Raw genomic sequence first — 6,632 nt, forward strand, 5'->3', positions numbered from 1 at the left:
TATGTCGTAGACTGAGTGATGTCCTCTAGATGATCCGCTGATGTCTCTCGTGTTTATTTTTTGTCATGATCTAATTGTCTGCCTTGTCTTTGTCGTCTTGTTTTTGAGTCGTGTCTTATGAATCACAGAAACTGATGTTGGTTGTCCAATTGCATCGCTTACATATTCGTCCAATGAAATATGTTCACGCCTTGAATAAGTAAACCTGCAGGATGAACATACTTCGAAAGTCGTTAATGCAAGTCGTAAAAAGCGCTGTTATTACGCCAGTAGACGCGTCGTCCATTGCTTTATTTAAGCACAAAAATGTTATTTTTATGGTGCTTAAAACTGACATGAAGGTATAATCTTCGATAATTATGTTATTTGGTATTTTTTTATTGTTAGAAGACATTTTGTCAAAAAGCGTTGCTTCAACATTTTTGATAAACAATTGCGCGTGCTGTGGTGCGAGCCAGTGCATTGTTTTTGTGAAGCAGAAGATGTTATTTTATATATGAGAATTTATTAAAAAATTATTTATAAATATTTCATCTTTAAAACTTTGATGCAAATATTTAAAATAAAAACTAAGGTAAATCTGTAATACGCATATCATATTCCCTTGTGTCAACCATATCAAGGTTTGAGCCACTCTTTGGTATGTTTTACGTTGCGTGTAAAAGTATCGGACAAAATATAAAAAGGATTGTAAAAGTGTATGCGCAGGGGTCAAATGCGGATAGTGCCATACATCATTTGAGCTTTTTCAAAATTCATGCTCTACTACAGGGTTTCCCAAACTTTTTCAGCGACGGAACACTTGGCAAATCCGAAAATTTTGGCGGAACACTTAGCTTATTTTTTAGGTTGGGTAATTCATAATAGTATAAATAAAAATTTAAGAAGTGTTATTAAATTTATTTAATAAACATAAAAATACAAATAAATAAAACTCTTAATGACTTTGATGATTTTGGGTTCTTAAATTACAATTTTTTTATATCAGGCACAATATATGCAGTTATATCTGCCGTGGCCTCGAGTATATTTTGTATTTTGTGTTTTTGTTGCAATATATTTAAAAAATCCCACTTCGCATAAATACGTTGTGAAAAATGTAAGTAAACAAACCAGAGCTTATTTTGACACATTGTGAAAGTCTTCAGCCAGACTCGCCCAGAATCATTTAATGGCTGATCTTTATATTTTTATTTCAAACCAGAGTCATAAATTAAATTAACTAAATTCTCATTATCCCTTGCACTTAAGCCCACTGATTTAACTGTCACGGAAAATGGATTCCGAACCCAGATCGTCCTTACTAGTTTTCGGAAAATATTCTGAAAGAGTTATTTTCAAGTTATATAGGTGTTCTAAGAATACTTGTGAAACTTTTATATCAACTTGAAAATTCAATTCATTTAAATATTCATACAAGACAGGAAAACAATTAAAATTATTAGATTCAACCGATAAAATCCAAAATTGTAATTTTTAATCAAAAGATTCAATTTTATCCCTCATATTAAAAATTGTAATGCTTCCTCTACACTCTCTGGAAGTTACCGAACCAAAGGTCTACCGAATATGGTCGAGGTCGCCGAGACATTAGAGCGGGCAGACCCGAGCTCGACCGAAGTAGCCCCGAATTAACACATTATATTTTCCGTCCTTGCCCAACCATGGCCTACTTCCAGAGAGTGTGGAGGAAGCATAATACTTTTTCCTTGTAATGATAAGTTTACATCATTGCACTTTGTAAAAAATATCCGCCAGATATGCAAGATGTATCAACTAGGAAGGATTTGTTAAAAATTTGATAAAATGATGTTGCAAATTATTTTGTGCCTTCAAGAAGACTAATAATTAATTTCGAAGTTCATAAAGTCTTAATAGTGCTTTTCCTCTGGATAGCCATCTCACTTCAGTATGTAATAAAAGTGCTTTATGTTCACTACCCATTTCATCGCACAAAATTTTAAATAATCTGGATTGTTGTGGTCTAGATTTTACATAGCTTATCATTTTCACGGCTTCTTCGTAACATTTTTTAAATTTGTGAAAATTTTTTTAGTCAATAGTGAATGCCTATGCAAAATACAGTGACTGCTAGTAGCTCTTGTAGCTACTTTCAGGATACGTGATACAACACCTTTCATTTTTCCTACAATTACACGAGCACCATCTGTACAAATATCAATACACTTTTTCCAGCATATCTCTTGTTTTGTAATGTAATCATTAATACAGTTGAATATATCTTCTCCTATAGTTTTTCCATGTAGATATGCACACGTGAGTAAGTATTCTTCAATACTTTTATCATATGTGTGACGAACAAATACCAATAGCACAGCTAGTCCTGCGACATCTGTAGATTCATCCATTTGCAATGCATATTCACTGCAAAGTCCAAGTCGACGAATTACCTCTAGTAGAAATATCTTAATGCGTCGTAAACCATTTCATTTTCAGTTTTAGCCATTGTAATCATTTGATATTTGGACTTTTCTAATGAGTCACGTTGTCTCTTAAAAAAATGCATGTCTTTCCTTTGTAATCAGAGTGTGTCGTTTCGAAGTGCCTGCGAAGTTTAGCTGGAGCCAAAGAACTGTTTGCGAGTATTTTTTGACACAAAACACACATTGCATCAGGAGCATCTGAATTGCCAATATACGTAAATCCAAAATTTACATAACTTTTATCGTACTTCCGTTTTGGTCTGTTCATAGATGACACTTGTTCTTTAATATTCGATTTTGAAGAAATCACAGTTTTTGGATTATTTTCTTCTTCGATGTAGACGTATCAGTAAAAGTATTTGGCCTTTCTTTCGTCAAATTTCCTGTTTTCAATCAAAGATCCATGGGTAGTTTTTGAATAATATGTAAATTCTGTAATATTTTTTTTTGTCAAAATGTAAAAAAATCTGTAGCAATCAGACTAAATTAATGTATAAGAAAATCGATTTATTTTTATGCAAACTTTATTTAATTCATTTACATTTCCAAAAGTGTACACCAAATCTTGTTTTAACGCAATAAATTAGTTTCAGGAATTAACACGTAGAATTAAAACGCGTAAAAAATTATCCGCAATAACTTTTTGTAAATTTGACAGATTGGATCCCAAGATTGAAAAATCTTGTATAAAAATCACGTATCACATAAGTGAATTTGCGTAAATTAATCGTGTAAAAAGTGGCATTCGTAGCACCAAAAAATTGCATAAAAGTGACATCACATAAATAAAATTCTCATAACAAGCACTAATCAAAGCACTAAGTGACATCACATAAATAAAATTCTCATAACAAGCACTAATATTGTGTGATTAATTAACAAAAAAATATTGTTTAAATTCGGTCAAATTTTAAAGTTAAAAAAAAAACAACACTGACATATGAAACTTTTCCCTCCAGAATTTATACACATCAATGTTAAATATTTAACACATATTTTTAAGTTTCTTTATCAGATTTATGAACAATTTTTATGTATTAGCGAGACTAACGATATTTTTAATCTACTCTAATTTTTTGTGAAATATCTATTTAGGCTCCGCGGAACACCTATTTTGGATCCGCGGAACACCAGTGTTCCGCGGAACATAGTTTGGGAAACCATGCTCTACTATATAGCAGCAACGAGCAAAGGTAGGCAATATGACAGTCCGCCCGTAACACAAAAGGTCTCAGTGCCTGCCTATGAGGTAAATAAGAGCGGGACAGTAGCTTGCGAAAATATGAAATGCAGCTACGTGCGAGGAAACAATAAAATTTACAGCTGTCAGGGGAGAATTTCATTTATTGGCCCGTAGTCTCTTGCCTTTCCACCAAACGTTTACATATTGCAGTAAGTGGTGTACGGCAAGAAAAGAGGCTCCTGACGAATATTTATGAATGTACACGTATGTACTAGGGCTGTTTTAAAAGTTTTTAGAGTGATTTTTTTTAATGTATGTATTCTATTATATATTTTTTAAATCTTCTACCTACATTATTTTGCTATGTCTATGCATATTATTTTGCTTATTTTTGTATTAAGGACATTTTTTGTTATTTAATATCTATATATGTGGGTGCGTCCGTAGGCTTCGCGCAAGTCTGAAGACGGTTTGACTTTAATGTTCTTAAAGTTCTACAGCTTTGACTTTTCAAGAGTAAATGTCAGTAAAGAAGAAGAATGATACTATTTTTTGAATAGACAACACGATGAAAAATATCAGAGATAATCAAAAAAATAATGTCAATATTAGTTGGGCAGGTAGCGAAACCCACAAAATTATATCGACCATTACAATATTTATGCTAACAATTAAATATTTAGAGAAGTGCCTGCTTATGTCATTTTTTTATTTTTAATTCGTAATATTGAATTCGATTTTTTTTATTTGACTAGATACTCGTAGTTACAATCAATAAAAAATAGCTTTAATTAAAATATTTATTAGGCGATTTTTCATACACATTTCATTAATATAGTTATCTTATCTAGAAGCAATAAAGCTCGAAATCGTGACCGTCGCCGATAACGAAGCTTTTCGGCAATCCGGTTACATTTTTAATTGCCGATTTATGGCCTTCCTATATATCCCAATATTGGTTTTGATCACCATTAATTCCTTTCGAGATTAGCGGCGTTAGCCACGTATTAATTAAGATAAACGATCGCTTCTTGGCGTAATGCAAATAATCCCTGGAGCGATATTATTATTCCTTGCCTTCGTACTATGTACTATTATAGTGAAGTGTTTATAATATGACACAAAATTGGCTATAAAAATGTGGTTGACCATTATTGTAAAAATAATTATTATATTATCGACCTGAAAAAACTACGCCTCCTAAAAATAATTGCACCCACGAAGACCTGCTCCTAGCGCCTCCCAGAGAGCTTACCCCCCAAAACCTGAGCCGCTCGGGACTAAGATTTTTTTGGTATGAAATCTTTCTTTCACAAAAACGATAGAATCTCAAGTAAGGCCTAAAAACCAGAAAGGCTAAAATATGTGTCAATGATAACTTGCGTAACAATTACACTGGGTTCAGATAAAAAAATAATGTAGACAGCTTTTTATTTTTTGGTTGCATTGTGAAAGATATTTTGTAAAATCTAATTATTCAGCTATTAAATATGCTGAGTTAACACAGTAAATGTTTTTATGTAAAACATCCTTCTTGACTTTAACGAAACATGAAAAAACTTTATCTATGCATAGCAGAGCGTAGTTTTCGCCCGCCAAACTATGAATTATTAGAGATAAAATAAATTTAATTTCACACCAGATGGCGTACGTAAGAAGCAAACTTTAATTTAACAAGAGTTATCTTGGTCCTCGGTTCATTCCTCCCCGCTCTAGAAGACAATACCCAGATCAGGGGTGTTCAAGTTATGACCCGCGGGTCACGCTCGGTCCTTCGTCACGCTTAATCCAACACACACACGCGCCTCGTGTAAATATTGAGTTTAATTTTCGCCAAGCGCATACACAAAACGAAAACTTTCTGATAAAATTCCAGAAGTAAAGTACTCAAGTTTACGGGAGCATTACATAATTAAATAAGTTTTATGTGTGTGTATCGAGAGTCTGGAAGTTTACACAATATTTATATTGCACGCGCTCGATTTTATTAAAGTAATAAATTATATTTATGAACAATAGAGGTTGTATAAGATGATCTATTAAGAGCTTGGTAATATAATAATTCCTGTTTGCTTCAAAACAATGTAGTGACTAAATATTGTTAATTTTTATTTTTTATTTTATTTTATTAATCGCAAAATGTTAATCAGAAAATCCCTGAAATAGTTAAAATTGATTTTCAGTTTACCTTATATTAGGTTAATTGAATTTCCCGTATTCTATTTTCCCAATCACCTCTAGTGCGATTTTTCACGTGTGTACATATATATGTGTTCGTATCTGTGTGTGTAGGAAAGATTTCATTTCCAATTTCTGTCGGTGACGTTTGACGAAGACACCCAGTTTTCCATTTAAACCAGACATACATTTTCCTGGGACTTTTCCTTCGGTCCGGAAAAACTTGTTTAATTTCCCAATACCTTCCACGCTCACAATGAAGAATGTCGTCGCCGTCCTGTAGAAGGAAAATCTGCACAATTTTCATTTATACCTTTACATATTATCAAGATTCATTCGAAAGAAACTTTTCATTTGCCTTTCAATTAAAATTTAACTAATTAAACTTATTCTCTTGCTAAGTTTACAAAACTATCTTATAGTAAAATTTGTCATTTAAGTTGGATTTAAAAAAATACTTTATATTTATTATCAGAATATTTTTTTAACCCATTATTAAATTAAATATAAAATATTCTTTAATAAATAATTATATTTTAAGTAATATAATTTTTATACATAAAAATGTGTAAAAAAAAGTTTTTTATGCTATTTTAATGTTGATTATAATTTTTTTGCCTTTTAAGACATTTTTCTTTGGAATTTATTATTTTTTTTAAATATATATTTTTATTTAATCATTATGTTTTTTACTTCCATAGATTATTTCTAATATTTATTTTATTGAAAATACGATTTTTAATTTTTTTTCAAAAAACATTATTTTGAAATAAAATTAAGTTAACCAGCTTTATGGGTTAGGTTGACTATCAAGCTTATTTAAAGCT

The sequence above is a fragment of the Plectrocnemia conspersa genome, unplaced genomic scaffold (assembly GCF_051122295.1).
Source record: "Plectrocnemia conspersa isolate PC_06_02 unplaced genomic scaffold, ASM5112229v1 ptg000005l, whole genome shotgun sequence".
NCBI lineage: Eukaryota > Metazoa > Arthropoda > Insecta > Trichoptera > Polycentropodidae > Plectrocnemia > Plectrocnemia conspersa.